General features: G+C 30.6%; 1 long non-coding RNA gene across 1 annotated transcript in view; it reads right to left on the reverse strand.

The window, feature by feature from the left end:
* Window positions 1-7,560, reverse strand: part of LOC126551506 (uncharacterized) — a 102,888-nt gene extending 95,328 nt beyond the window's left edge. Inside the window, exons 1-2 of the long non-coding RNA XR_007605416.1 lie at window positions 6,856-7,560; window positions 6,414-6,790 (exon numbers count right to left, since the gene is read on the reverse strand). This is a non-coding gene — a long non-coding RNA (uncharacterized LOC126551506). The remainder of the gene's footprint in view (window positions 1-6,413; window positions 6,791-6,855) is intronic.
* Between the last annotated feature and the right edge of the window lie 9,798 nt (window positions 7,561-17,358).

Below are 17,358 nucleotides of genomic sequence, written 5' to 3' on the forward strand. Positions count from 1 at the left end.
ACCCATAATTATTAATTAATAATTCATTATACTCATAGTTTTGAACAAACCTTAGATATTAAATTAACAACTTAAATTTGTTTTGATATTTTCAGCTATAGTAAGACATCAACTCTGTACACTTAACATGGACCAAATGCACTTCCAATTCTAATACTTTGGTGTGTATTATATATAATATATATATATATTAAACAATAATAATAATAAAAAAAAAAAAAAAAATTTGATTAATTTTATTCGGTCTACGCCTTTAATATATTTGTATTGAAATAGAAAGTATGATAGCTTCCCCTTTAAAATTCGAAGATGAAACGGATTCTTCGGTCGGCTATAAAGGATCATAATAAAAGTGAACGAGTTTTTAATTTAAATGAAAACTCCTTTCGATAAAACATTTTGTACATATCTTCTCGCTACAAAAAATACGGGGTCGGTCCGCATATTTTACGAGTTCGTCAATTATTTAATGCCCATCCGAGAACATTCAGTTTCTGTTCTTTGAAAAATCTGATACATCTTTTGGCCAATCATTTATTCATATACGCTGTTTTTTCTTATTTTTTTTTCCTTACCTACTAGCCAACAACACCCTCGTGTGTTTCTCTTTATTTTTCGGAAAGGCGTGCATCATAAAAAAATATACCCTAAATTTAAGTAGTAAAAACATATCGCAATATTGTAAATCTCCCTTCTTCGTATATGTATATAGCTACATTTACAATCGAAATAGCCCCCCTTTCACGATATCATCTGGACTGGATATTATATAATAATATATTCGATATAACAGCAAGTAGTAGTCAAGCAAAACACAAGTGCGTGTAAAGGCAAATTACGAGGGGCGTCGGTATAGAGATATATGTTTTATGGATAAACGAAATTTAGCAGAAACCAATGACACGACTGACGGTGAAACATTCGGAGAAGTAACATTATATTATCTAATCCAAACTAGTTACTCAAGATAACATTTATAACACAATTTTTAGTAGAAATTTTTTTTATGAAATTTATTAAAGTATTGAACAAATTCTAATTTGAAACACCGTATATTTGAAAATAATAAAACATATATGCGTAGGTACCTATAATACTGAATATCTTGAAATAGAATTTTTTTTAAAAATATCTAACTAAGTTTGTCAATTCGTATGTACTGTATCTACTCGTATACACCAGTAAATAATATTATTAACTTCCAAATATATATGAACGATTTGTCTTCTTTTAACAAATAATATGATTATATATAATATACCTATTTATACATATATACCTATTTATAATTTTGTTAGTTAGTAAAATAATTATTGAAGATTATCAATATCTATTATTGCTTATTATTATTATTTTTTTAATTTTATCTAGAGAAAAATAGTATTTTATTATATGTGCAGTTCAAATTCTGAGTAATATTTAATGCATTTTAAGTTGTAGATTTTTCAGACATAGTTGCATCATAAAAAATCTTAAATTTTTTTTTGTTTGAATAATTTTGCAGTTTTACGATCAATTACAATTTACTAAGAATTGAATAAAAATAAAAAAAAGTTTATACGCCCATTAAAGTGATATACTCAATGATAAAATACACTCATTATCTACTAAAAAGCAGGTAAAAAATGCATGATTTGAAATTATACTAACTGGTTTATTTTAAAAAAAAAGTTATTTTTTCTTGTTGCAATCATCATATAATCAAATATAACATAATATAGATAAATTATATTATAATTCTTAAGCTAAACATTTTCAATAAGTAGGGACACTATTATGATAAAAAAAAAATACTTCAACAATGCCTACGTGTTGTTTACTTAAAAAAAAAAAAAACAATAAAACGGATTAGTATTTAAAATTTAAAAGTATAATCCGTTATTTTGCACCACGGCAGCAGATAATATATTTTGTTATAAGTCGTTTTGTCAACATCTCGGAGCGTACACACACATATATATATATATATATATATACATACGTATTAATGATAATATTATAATGCTATTATCTACCGGTAGTCTTTTGGTTATTATTAAAAGCACCTCTAGCCCGCCTGTCTGGTTCATTAATATTTCAAGTAGTCCAACGAACACAACGCAGTGTAGCAGTGCTCGTAGCGTGGGCGGTTCATTACTACAGTTTATAGCAACAGCAGAATGAAACTTTTTGGAGATGCGATAACCCGGCGACAAAGCGCCACGGGAAAAGAATCGGCGCGGAGTTTTTCTGCTCTACCTCGCTCGCTGCAGTGTTCCGTTTGCTCGGCCGTAAACGCCGTCATTGAAAACGTTTATTAATTTAATTATAAGCCGCTCTTGTATATTACATTATATAAAAGGCCGAAAACGGCTTAAAGGAGAAGGGAATTTCGGGAGGACAAGAATAAAATCAACGCCTGGCCGCCACCCTCCCGCTCTACACCCCGCCGGCGCACCGCGCACTTACACTCAGCGCGCACATAACTATAATAGTTACGACCACGACGCCACCACCACCGGTCGGGCTTATTACTCGCTGCCGACAGTTTTAATTATGAAAATAAAACAGCACGGAAATTCTGTCGAAAACGGAGTTAGTTTACACACACTCACCCTTCAACCCCGTCCACCCGATATTTAAGCCACTCCGTATTATAGTGTAGAGACTTTTTTTCCCGCCGCTCGTTCTAACCGCCCGCGCGGTTCGCCAAACATCGCATACGAAAATATTGTTTGACATTCAAAACGCTACTATTGTATTATGGAAATATGCGTCGTATTAAAAACTGGCTGAAACTATATTATACGAGACCGACGGGGAGGAAAAAATATGAAGAAAATTCTGAAAAAAAAAGAAGAGAGAGGAGAAGTAGATTCGGTGCGTCTAGGGGGTGCAAATCGCCGTTTTACATCGCAGACAATGTTCGACCCTTATTTATACGCAAAGGGTCATAAATCACATATATTATAAACAAGAAGTCACGCGAACGGCCAACTCATAAATAATAACAATATTAAACATTGAAACTATACCGACTCTATTTGCTTCTATATTTGATTACATAATACATAAGCAGGGTCTTCGTAGCACACATACTCGTACAGTAGTTGTTGTAGTTCAGGATTTGGCTCATCGAATATTCGAAACTACTTTATACGGTATCTATTTCTCTCTCTCTCTCGTTATGTATATATAATAATGTACGGAATTTGAGACGTTGGTGACTTTCTCACGTCTTAAGCGTATATGAATGAGAAATTTGCAATTTTGCATATGCAACTATAATGGAACCTAAACCGGTATAATATATTATGTACATTACAAAAATATGATTAGAATAAATTAATTTAATGTCAACATTATACAGACACTATTTATGAAAATTAATTAACATCACATTAATGCATTTTAAAGATAACTTTTGATCATAATAGACCTCGCTATAGACGCGGTAACTCATACGAACGTGTTAAATCAATTATTATATTTTAACTGAAGTTTCTAGGAACAGCAATCTAAAATAGTTTGGCTATAAATTATAATATTGCTGTGATATGAGTACATCTACTGTAATTCAGCCAAAATCATACCTACTTTAATGATATCTGTTAAAAAAAAAAAAAAAAAAAAGCTGTTGAAAACAAAGGACTTTCTATAAAATCAATTTAATCTCATCGCAGAAATCCATTATGTATAAAATATAGGTAGATATTATTTTAATATAATATATAGTCTATAGATCAGATTTGTGCCTAATACATAGAGTAATTATTTATATTTCATAAAAACAATATACTATTACTTATAAAATATGTTAATTAATAAATATATTTCTATATATTAATTGATAAAATATTTTAAAATATTTATGTTGTTTTATGGAAAACAGCTGTCAAATTGTCTATGTTCTAATCTCTAATGTAACATGAACAATTTTAGTCCTCGAGTGTTGAAAATGTTTACCCAAAAAACACATCACTTAGTGTTAAAATAATATATTATTTTTACTCAGTCCGCTGAATAATTCAATTATATATAATAAGACAAGAAAACATAACTACATTACAATCATATATTTAAAATCATTTGCTGAAAAAATGTTATTCACAGTTTAAAAAATCTTAATTTTAACAAAAAATTATTTTTATGCGTATTATTTTATCGCTTTTTTTTGTGTATTGAACAAACTAAGTTAAACTTAAGATCCCTCGGATCAAAACAATTTATTATGTAAATTAATTATCCCTTTGAGCTTTATATTATTAAAAATTATTAAAAGAACATAGCATTTTAATAAACATTTTATTATGTTCCCAAAGTACCTAAATCGTATTAAATAATTTAATATTATTATTTAAATATTTTAAAAATCTTGGCTAACAATTTTTGATGAAATGCATAATTAAATTAATTCATACCAACATTAATATACATTTTGTTTAGTGTTATTTAATATTTATTACCTATACACCAATATCATAACTCATAATATAATACGTATGGTATAGGTATAGTATATCGGTATGGTTATTACGATAATCTATAATTGATAATTAATATGAAAATGTCAATATGACGAGTAAGAAAAATATTATTATATCAATAAACTATCGGTAACAGAAATATCGCAATAGCTATTGAGATTAAATTTATTGATTTTAAATTATCTCAAGTGAAATCATGGTTAATAAAATGTTAGGTATTTGTCTTTTAATTTTTATTTTACTCTATGAAATATGAATTATATCCTAACCCAACATTATATTAGTAAATAATATTATCCTTACAAATATTCATTTTAAAACACTAATAGTTTTAATGAATTAAAATATTAGTTCCACAAAAAAAAAATCTATACGATATAGCTAGTAGAAGAATATTAAACTGATAATACTATACGACATTAATTTAGAACAACATAGATTCTCTATAGTATTTTCTATTATTTGTGTAGCGTACCATCATTTATCTATATAATAGTGATTAGTTATTACAAATAAAACCAAAAACTCTAAACCCATCAAGAGGGTGTAAACTTTTAAATGGGTTTGTTTTTCTCCGTCTAAAATATTTCTTCGAATATTATTATGGGTAAGTTTTTATAGAGACGAGAGCCGTTGAACTTTGTGGGAGATCATTATAAATATAATTTTCCGAACAAGTGGAAGTGGTTAAAACTTTCGACGTTTCATTAAATTTATTTATTTACCCTGCGAAAAATCATTTATTTTAATTACGGGTTAAGAAAACTACCGAAGTATCGGAAGACTTCACGCGACGATTTCATTATAAAATTAGGTAGGTAAAACGTTTCATAATAATAGTCGGCACTTCTTATACTCTACCGCCCATTCAATTAAGTTATTGACCTTCCAGATGCTCCTTGCTCGTTACGTTTTTACTGAAAATTATAATATTCTTCAATATAACCGCTATCGCGACTCTTTGGGTCTACACAAATATTAAATAACCAAACAAGACCTGCTCAGACATATACAATATATAGGTAGTATTATATATGTACCTATCAAGTTAGATATTATTCATATTATTCAACGAGTTAACAATATTGTATTAAGAATAAAAAATATTGTTGTTAAAACAATCTAATATCATACCAATATTTATACAAGCAATATATCGTGGCTGTATATAGTTAATATATTATATTATATTATATATATGTATATGGGAAAATGAATAATCTCCCACACGACTATTTGCAATAGAATATATAGGAAATTTATAAGGTCGACTTTTTCCACCATATTTTAATACAAATAATTGTTCTATTTTTTTGTCTAATTGTTAATGTTTTCTTAATGTGTAATAAAATAATATGTAATACGTTTTCAGATATTTCCATAAATACAATTATTATATATGTATATTTTAATGTCGATTGATCATCATTATTGTCTCTTTGATACAATAAAAAGAACTATTGCGTAATAAAAAGTTATATTTAAAAAAATAACTTTAATAAATATAATAGAACGAAAATAATATATTTATTGTATTTACAATACAATACGATACATACGATTAATTCGTTTTGTAAAAGACTGATTTTTTTTTTATTCCTAAAACATATTTTTATAATAGTTATTTTATTTATTTTATACGTAATTTAATATTGTTTTTTTATTATTGAAATATTTATTATATTGCTGGAGGGGAAAATGTCATCCTTAATAAATGCACTATAGAAGAAAATTTCTAAGTCCATCGAAAAATGATTGATAAATTATTCTATAGATTAAGATTTTTAATAACAAAATGAACACTGTACTATACAGTTATATTTCGTTTGACGATAATTCGGGTACGAAATAAAGTAAAAGTTTACACTAAGGCGCCAAGACTGTAGGATTAAGATATTCTACGAGTCCAACGGGCACCGAGTTGAAACTTTGTGATGAGTTACGTACCTAAATATTATTATTATCGGTCTCAACAGTTGTAATAAGACTAACGCTTCAGCTATAGACATCAAATTTGTTTTGCGGTCGGTGCCATCGCGGATGGTTGGAGAGGACTTCTCGCACATTATTACTTTTTCAACCATAATCCAGCCGCGATTTGAGTTAGGTTTCATTGCAATTATATGAGGCGGTATTATATATTAAAAAACTTGAAACAACGATTCATCGGTGTACACGTCTCGTTGAACGCGTTACGTAATTTTTTTTTTTTTAGAAAGAGCGTTGGGGATGAGAAATAAAAATTGAAGCGTTCTTTCAATTACTGTTTCTTATATAACCGATAGCCTTGGACGACATCGCACCCGTCTTATAACAAATGCAATCTAAAAAAAAAAAAAAACCGTTAACCTAGTTATATTTACACGGAACGGAATACAAAGTTACACACAGTAGGTACTCGGCCTTATGATGCGAGTAATACACGAGTCTTACATAATTTAATGTACGCTTGCAAGCGATATTCCTTCGACGTGGTATAGGTAAATAGATTGTTCTTTTCGTTTTCGCACGTAAAAAAAAAGAAAAAAAAATCAAAAAATTTGTACGGATAACGCACATATAAGTGTACGGCAAGACGTCGTTGTAGGTCAGTGTGTTCACCAGTGACCTTTTACACACTCGCACTATAATATATTATATTATGAGAATTACACAAGTTTCGACACATATAGGTACCTATATATTTGCGCACGCAATCATTATAATACGAGCGGAATAAACCGTTTCGTCGATTTCGGTCGCGGTCGTTTGCGTCGTCCACTGCAGACAGCACGCGATACCGAGGTTACACGGTAGTAAGTCACCATCGGAGCGATTTCACATTTTCACAACAATTTTCGCATACGAGAAATATATAAAACGGCGACACAGACGCGATATCATTATTGTTTATTATCCGCGACTTGAGCGAGTAAGTCCGTCGTCGACGACACGAACTCGGACGCCGACGTGTCCTGCACCACTGACGCGGCCGAACAACACTCCGTTTAACAGTTCATATATTATACATATAATATCGTTATTACGTGGGCGGCATTTTGTTGTATATAACCGCGACCGCCGCGGGACGACCGCACGTTACACTACTCCTACGGGCGGCGGCGGCGGTTTACGGCGACGGAAAAAGTCAGCCGCGGCGGCGGAGGTGGCGTTGGCCGGCGACGGGTTGCGGCGGTTGGTCGGAGTTTGCGGTTAACCGCAGCCAATCATTTCGGCGAAATATCGCGTAGAGTGCTTTTTTCCGCCTCGTCCGCCGCCGCCGCCGCCGCCGCCACCGTCTCGACGACCGTCACCACAACGGTGGCGGCGGGCAAAACCGCAACCGCGACGGTGTCGATTCGCGCCGGGCAGGGCGTGCGGCAGACCGCTAGAGAGGCGTATCCTACTGCTCGACGGTGGCGGGCCCGGCGCGCGCGTATGTGCGTGTTCTCTGCCTCTCCGGTTGCCCCCCCCCCCTGCTCCCCGAATACGCGACCGCAAACGACCAATCGTCAAGGTACCCACGCGATCGCTTTGAGCGTACCCTTTTACACGTATTATTATATCGTGTGGATATGCGGTGAACGACAATAATGTGTGTTACGTACGAGCGGATATACCTTCGGACGTGTGTTATCAATATTGCAGGACTAAAGTCGTCCTGTACGGCGTTATCATAAAATGTACGTCGTTTGCGGTCGTAGGTACCAATGTGCCCGACGATCGAGTCAAACGTCGCGGTTTCCCGATCGCCGCCCGCAGTAATAGCCGCACGACGAATGTTACTTTAGCGATTTTTCTCTTTTCTACACACACTCACAAACGTACCGTATCGTCATCATTACCAATGCGTACTTATAGCTTTATAGGTATATATTATCGTGTAAACGTCCATCGATATCTCTACACACCGATTACTACGTATCGTCACTTTTACGTGTATGTTGCAATAATATAGAAGTTATATCGCGGTATAATTACTTATTGCACTATTGCAGTGTTATACTATAACATACTATATGTAGGTAGGCGCAGTGCTCGAATTGGTAAATTGAAAAATAGAAACCCAAATAGAAATTAAAAAAACAGCGTTCCAACGTTTATTTAACACCAACTAAAAAATGTAGTATGAGAACGCTAATTAAAATCAAAAGCTAGTATAGGAGCTAAGTTACCATGCGTTCCCGCCCAAGTCGAGCACTGGGTAGGTGTACATGATGATCTATTAAAAGTAATGTACTCAAAGCTTATATTACGAGTATATAATATGGCTCTGCAGTTTTAAAACAGCAGTTATCTATTAAAATAAAATGTAAATAAATCAATAAAATATACAACCTTACCTTATTTCTCGATCGATATAAGTCCGAAGGACGACGTTGTTCCCGAAGCTCGCAAAACCACCGATAAAGCTTCATATTCTTTTATCGGGCCATTTGCCCAATTTATATTCCATAGACTTCTTTCGAAATTACACCATCTCTACTCTATACTGTATAAAAACTTTAAAATTTAAATTACGTCTATCAAAATAGTTACTTTAAAACGATGCAAATATAATATTTATAGATCAACTTAAGAAAAAAAAAAAATTAAAAAACTTTAATTAATCAACTTAACAATTGTTTCATGACATTTTGTAAATTATAGATTATATTTTTCTGTAGTTAATTTTGTATTGATTATGACTTGTCAAAAACAATATGTTATTATATTTAAGTCTAAATCCTTCTATTCAATAATATACGCTGTAAAATAGTGCATGTTACAATTTATTATGTTAATTGTTAGACGTAAGATATCATGACGTGTCCTCACTAGAACTTGTTTAGTTGGACAAATATCGTTTTAAAAAATTAAATAAAAATTATATTAAATTACATAATACTATACGATACCTACTCTCATATTTTCTTAATGAACTGTAAGACAAGTACTATATGGCATCATGACATTTACATAGCCCACACGTATATATCTTACGTGAGTAAAGTCAACAACGGTTTTCTTTTTTTTTTATTAAATTTTTTCGTTGTGTTTTTGGAAATATCAGCGACATCTCGTGAAAGGCATTTGAGTTTAACTTTTTCCGCGTCGTAAAAGAGGGTGGAGAAAAAGCGGGTAAGAAAACTCTAAGAAAAACGGAGGGCACGGTTTTCTTTAGTGAGCTCGATAAAGAAACGACAGAAGGGCGGTAAAAACTGTAAAACGGCGCACCCTTTTCCGTCAGATAGAGCTGCGATATTATATAAACTACCATACTTCCGTTGTTATTTTTCCAGTGACTTTTAACACCGATTTATATTATGATGAATTAATATAACTTCGAGAACAGTATTATTATTATTATTTATCATAACTATACTGCTATAAAAATCAATACGAAACAAAAATTATTTAATATGCAATAATTGCGTATACATTTCATAATTTATTGAACTTTTAGAATTACATGACGGACCATAATAATTATAAATATTAATATAATATATATTGCTAATTTTTTAATAATTATAAATTTATTTTTACTAACAGCTACGCTATTAAACATTGAATTTATTTGTATTTAATTATATACTTATACAAGATTACATATAAAATTGATTAATTTAATGGTTCAATAAAAGTCGTGAACTACTAAATCATGGTCGCCTATACGTCATAAATACTAACAATGTTTTTACATTTTTAAATTGCATAGGTATAGGCAGCTATTTATTTTTCTCGATTGAATTTGTTATAGGTATATTTATAAAATAAAATTATACGACGTGTTTTAAAAAATTTTAAAATTATTACCAAAAATTGGTGTATGGAATTGAGCTAAAATAACTTGTGGTTAAAAGCTGAAAGTTTTAATTGAGTATGTAATTTATGTGTTGAGTGGCATTACAGTTAGGACTGCTATAACAACTACATTTGGCCACAATTTAATATAATATTTAGCTTTAGATATGTGTTTTATAAATGTGACCATCAATATTATGTAATTTAGGTAAGAATAAGTGGTTGCGTGACCTGTTGCTGACTATTTCTATGTATTTTTTTATTTTATGTAATTTTATAACGGAAGAAGAATTATTGTTATACCTATAAATTACATAACTAAGTCCGCATGTTCACGGACATGATGTACAATATAATATGTATATACCATAGTTATTACTTCTTTTAGTCGGACATGATAGACATTATTTGATTTGTAATTGTATAACCTACAAACACTAACGTACACAAACTGCTGTAGTTCAGCTCTATTACATAAATATAATGAAATAATGAATATGGCTACACTCCTTTGAGTCAGCTTATTAGAATTTCAACTTGGCCGTCGATGCTATTAATAAAGATGTCTGATAATCAATATGATACGATAGAAACATAATGTGATGACGTCTTTAAATAAAAAATTCTCGAAGTTCTATATAAATGAATGAAATATTCCCATTATAAATATTTATTTAAATTTACGATAAAAAATTCACGATAATGGTAAATAAGTTACTATTAGGTATACATTTATAAAATAGTTTAGATATTTTATAACGTTTAAAAATAAAATTGCGGTCGTATACAGATCAAAAACAATCGCGTATAAAGTTTCACTTTTTTAATGAAAAAATTGATTACTCATCAATCAAACTATTTTTAATTCATAATTATTGTTATTCCTTAAATAGGTACCTATATATGGTTTATTTATCAAAGGTTTAGGTTTATACTTGTCAATTTTTTTTTTTTTTTTATATTAATTTGTTTATTTTATGTATGTATATAATAGGGCCTATTATAACTTATTAAACAGACCATACATCTTAAATTCTTTTCAGAGTATCATTTTTTATCTAAATAGCTTATTTTCTATTTACATATTAAAATTATAAGTATATTATACTCGTATGGTAATTAGTAAAAACTAATAACTTATATACTTAAATAGTGATACACTGATACCTAAGACAAGACTAAAGGTTGATATGGTCCTTTGAGTTACTCTATTTCTAGAAAATATTTATTTTTTACATAAATACATAAATTTAAAATAATAATGTAGGTAGGTAACCTACAGAATATAGACTACAACAGCGGTTCCCAACCCATGGACCGTAAACCATATCATATTAAATATTATATAATATATATTTTAAATAATATTATTACTTATATATTTTTGTTATATACTTAATAATATTTAATCAATATTAACTATAGTGTACAATTAACGGTATCCAACGTTTAAATGTAGTTTTATTTCATATATATATGCATTATGCATATAATATATATTATATGCATATGAATACGTATAATGGTGTGCTATAAGTAGGCTTCAAAATTTTTTTACAAAATTGTTGGTCCTCACAACTTAAAAGGTGGGAACCGTTGAGCTACAAGAACAACCCGTAATTGAGAAGTAAGTAACTGTAATATGAATTTAATCACATTTTAATATGTAATTGTATGGACAAAATATAATTAGAAACGTTATACATTTCAATTACCTACCTATTAAATTACAACAAAATAAATAAAATCGTTATTCATCATTTGAATATTTAATTTCAATCAATTTTTAACTCAAAATATCTACAAATACAACATAATGGTATATTTTGTAGATATTTGGTTACGGTATGAACTAATATTATAAAAAAACATTGTATTTTAAATATTTGGTTGAAAATTAAACATTTTATTAATTTTTAAATACAAAATGATTTTTTCTGATTTTTTTTTTTAATATTTTGTAAAAAGATATAAAAAAACTTATCAAGATTTAGATTTTCGAGAAGATCGAGATTTATATATAAAAAAAAAACTAAGAATAATTAAAACATTCTAATTATTATAGTTCAAAATTCAAATAGTCAAATTATTTATATACATTAGTAGTACTAAATACTAATGGTATTAACATTAAATTATTGGATTACATTCAATAACTATTATTAATATTATGAATATTTTCAATTACAAAATGATATTAGGTATTTAAGTAGGTAGGTATTGGGATGAAGTAACAATATTTTACAATAGTGTCTATCACTTAAAGTATAGTTTAGTAATTCAATTGTTGTTATGACTATAGTATTCTTGTTTAAATAATTAAATATAACTGAAAAAAATAAATAATAATAATATTGTCAGTATTATTTTGATGTCTTTTGGTATTTTTTTTTTTATTACTTTAAATGATGTAAATTACAATCGTAAAAATAGTTAACAAATTGTTTTGAAGTTTTAGTATCTACTTAAAGGGTCTCACCAAGTGTTTGATATTCCGAGACCTAATGGCACTTTAACCCAGACTTGTTTATACACCTATAGTGATTATAATTTTGCGCAATTGAGTTTTGTTTATTTCAAGTTAAAAAGGGGAAAGTACACAATAACTGTTTTGCACTGATCAAAAAGTTACCTTTGAAAATATATTATATATATTTCTTTTTGTGATGAAAATGTTTCTATTAGCTGTACGGTACAGCCTGTACCTATCTAATTTAGTAAAATTGGTTTTTAATTTATCATACATTATTAAATGATTTTACATATTGTTTTAAGACTCCATTATTTCATATCTTTTAATATTATAAAAAAAAGAATCTAATAATAATTTCCTATAGAAACATGTTACTTTTAAAAAAATCAAATATTTTATTACTACGAAACTTTCGATTTAAATTGAACACATTTGAAATACAATTATTTATCCTACTATAAAAGCAAGTCCCGATTTTTTGGTCACTCACAAAAATCTACACCGTTTAACATATCGTCAATAAAGTTTTTTCTGTTATACCAGACAATTTACTGAAAGTTTTAATACCACTTTTGTTAGGGAACGTATCCAATATTTTGACGTTTTTAGATTTATACAAAAATATGTTATTTAGGTATATATATATAAACACACTATTTGGTGTGAAAAAGAAACATATCTACGTGTTCCTTTAGTAACAGTATGTGTATCTGTACTTATCATTTATTTCGAAAAGGGAACATAATAAGTTACAAAAATAAGTATTATGCCTCTCCTACACAATTTGAATTTTGACGTATACGTATTATATTATATTATATTAAAATAATTGTTTAAAGCGTACCTGAAGTAGTTGAGAAATCGCTCACGATTAACCTCAGAATGCGTATATAGAATCGACGATGAATCAGTTATTATTGTAGACGTATATGATATGTGATAACAGTTCGGTGCTTTGAACGGTCCTGTGGGGTTTGAAGTTTAGATCACTGCGTTCTAACTACGACTGATAAACTTAACCTTGAGACTCGAATAGTTGAAATTTTAAAATAGATTAAAATGCATCTGATAATAATAATAACCAATAGAAAAGTAGTATAGTAATCAGTAGCGCGCTGATTGGCTGTATAATAATGCGAAACCCACAAAATGCAATTTCTTATGCTGTTGTTTAATAATCATTATTATTGTTATTCATTTAATGACGTTATAATATTATTATATAATATATTTCCCGGGTGGAAGAATAATGACATTAATGTAAAAAAAAATTATTTTTATTACCTATTACTATATTTATTTTGTATAATTAAACACCTTAAATATTATTATTATTTTGTGTATGTACTTACACTTTATAGTATTTTATGAAAAAAATAACTATAAGACAAAGAAACAGCTCTAAAATTTGCAAACAACTATCTCTGGAGGCGGAGCACGCGGTTGATAGCTATAGTAATATATAATTAAATATTATGGTTTTCGTTGAAATATTTCTGGTTAATCGTTGTTAAATTTCACTGTGCTATACGATTGTAAATCTAAAAATATGTAAGTTCTTATTTAAGTTATTTTTTTATGCGTAATCCGCATGTTTGCATTTAGGCTATTTTCTATTTAATTATAATAGTATTGGGCAGTTATGAAGCGTCAATGGAGAGATTAGATAGCATTGTACATTATAATTTATAATAGTTATACAATTACCTACTATATACATTTCAATAAAATTTGTGATGACCTGTAAGTCATGTTCTGTTTTTGTCCGGAAACAAATTTCTATTGTTCTGTAAATAAGTAGAAAATTAAAAATTAAATTTAACTTAAGCTAATCATTGAACAAAATATCTCGACATACGTAAAACGCACGGAACTCGACTATTTATTTTTGCGACCAAAAATCGGTCTCAAAAATCGTAGGAAAATTAAGTGAAAATAGAATGTCTTTTTCAAGTAGTTGTTTTTCACGCTGTACTCTGTTCAATATGTTTGGCGCAGTTTTGATGCTTTACGTTTACCACGCGTGGTATAGTTCATCGTTTCAATATTAATCACATTATTTATACCTATAATATTATAATATCTAGTATTATTACTTTTTGCAGTCCATTATTTTCACGCGTACACCCGTTTATTAAAGTATATACTGTACACATTATGTACTCCGGTAACAATTTACTTACCTCCGACCGATCTGAATAGTATGTATAATATACAATATACATACACGTACGACAACCGAACATCCGGTATAGGGGTGGAAGATTAGCAGAAAACTTCCTTAAAAGCGTATATTTCACATATTATATTAGGTAGGTATACAAAAGAAGATCCACACTACGCATACGTTATATGGCATATATACGCGTCTTATACGCTTGCAGATATTATGTTCTCGAGGTGGTTTTTACGCTGTTTCCGGCGTGCGGTATTTTTGAGGGCGTATAATATTGCGTGAAATGAAAGTTTTCTACAAGGATCGTACCTAATAATATGCATAAATCGCAAACTAGCGGCGACCGAGCGTGCGAGGGTTATATATTATATAATATGCACATAGAGAAGATGCAATATACAATAAACTATATAATATGTATTATGCACATTCAGCGCGTTCGGAGAGAATGAGTTCACGCGTTCTCGTGTATATTATTCGAAAGTTAATCGTCGTTGTGAACTTGAACGGAATTCAAAGTTTTAGTTAATTTCAAACTTTTGTGTCAAAAAAAATAATCATTAATAACGCGTGTATTCTATTTCATATGTTTTTGAAACTGTTGTTTAAAATCATTTTTCGGATAATACGAAAAAACTCGAAAAATTGCCAAGTAAGCATAGATCTGGTAAGTCGATATATTATATAGGATTAGGACTTTGATGCGATGTAGTTTTTCATTTCCGACGGCTTACGATATAAAATGATGCGCGATGAGGCAATAATTTGCTTCATAGCCGATATATTATAATATTGATTATTTTAATGTTGTTTTTACTTCAGAAAACTTTTTTTTTTAATTTTAAATTCTACTTTTATCATATTATATTATATTGTATACAACCGTCATATCATATTAAAATTATGTATTTATGTGAAAATATATAGTCCAAATTTGGGTCGACTGTTTTAATATTGGCTTATTGTGATGTTTACGTTTTTAAAAACAAGTTTAAGTGTTTCCGACCAAAAATTATACTAAACTTTTTCGATCGATCGACTTTCTACCCTCGAGATTGGACTTTAATCTATTCTTACCTGATATTATAAAATGTCGATAAAGAGCGCCGGATAGAGTTAGATTAGAGATTAGTCATTGCAGGTTTCGAGGGCACGAATGTATAAAGTCGATCCCAAGCTTATTTTTTCTCCACTTTACCCTGCATTACCGTTAAGCGGTTACTGTTGAAAAAACAAAAAGAAAAACCATAATTTTCCGGCAGCTCCTCAAATAGTAATGCGTTTCAGAGACCTTCGAGTAATATTTTTCGCATATTTTAGCTACTTATCGCGTTCGAAATCCCATATTATAATTATGTATGTAACGCGCGCGAATATTCGAACGGGTTAGAACGATATGCCCCGCGAGTCGCGCGGTCGAGCGAGGGATGTGTTATAATTAACGGTTTCCGGTCGGCGGCGGCGGCGGTGGCTGGTGAATACGAGATGAGACTTTCGAATTAAAACAAAAGGGCATCGCGCTCGCGCTTAATATTATTATTACGTGTACGTATATACAATAATATAATAACACAACACAATACGACTGGCGCGTACGTGTACGGGCCGCGCCGCCAATTGGTCTCGCGGGGAAAGTCGCGGGAGTTATGAATTCCGCCGCCGCCGCCGCAAGTAAGATAATGAATTCCGTTCGTCATAACTCCCCGAGTCCGCGAGCGCGTATATATATATGTATAATATATTCCCAAGCGGCGGCCTCGGAGGAGATGCTGTCGGTTACTTACGAGACAGACGCCGGAAGAATCTTCTCGCTGCATATACGCGTATATATTATTATTATGTGTGGGGAGGGGGCGCGTGTGGCGGCCCACCGTAATGAATAATACATGACTGCGGAATCTAGACGCGGGTCCGCAGTACACATACAACCCGAGCACGCATCTCCGCCCGGCAGGACCGTCTTATTACGTCGGCCAAAAGTTCATTTGCGCGCCGGTCGGCGGTTTTCGATAATATGCGCGAGAACTATATTATTATTATTATTATTATTATCATCATCGTACGTATATATTATAATATACGCACGATGCAGCAAATCTTTCTGCTGCCTCCGTAGTCAGTCTCTCCCACCCACACACCCACACACAGAGTATATACTCGGTTTTTCGCTCGTCGCACAACGTTATAATAATATTCTGCCTTTCGAGGGCTGATGAAACTCGAGACTGTGCAGATATACATGCGCACCGTCAAAACTATATTATTATATTGTAATAGTTGTACAACTTTATAAATTTAATATTGTATAAAAGCGAATGTGTGCGATCCTAGGCCCAGTCTATCGCACTTTTGTGGTAGTCGGAAACGTGCCGAATATTTGAGTTTATCAGACGTATTTTATAAAAAAAAAAAAAAACAGTCGCCGGACTGTTTGAACCAATGTGATACTATAGTATTGTAATATAACGGACTTATAT

The sequence above is a fragment of the Aphis gossypii genome, chromosome 3 (assembly GCF_020184175.1).
Source record: "Aphis gossypii isolate Hap1 chromosome 3, ASM2018417v2, whole genome shotgun sequence".
In the NCBI taxonomy this organism is placed as follows: domain Eukaryota; kingdom Metazoa; phylum Arthropoda; class Insecta; order Hemiptera; family Aphididae; genus Aphis; species Aphis gossypii.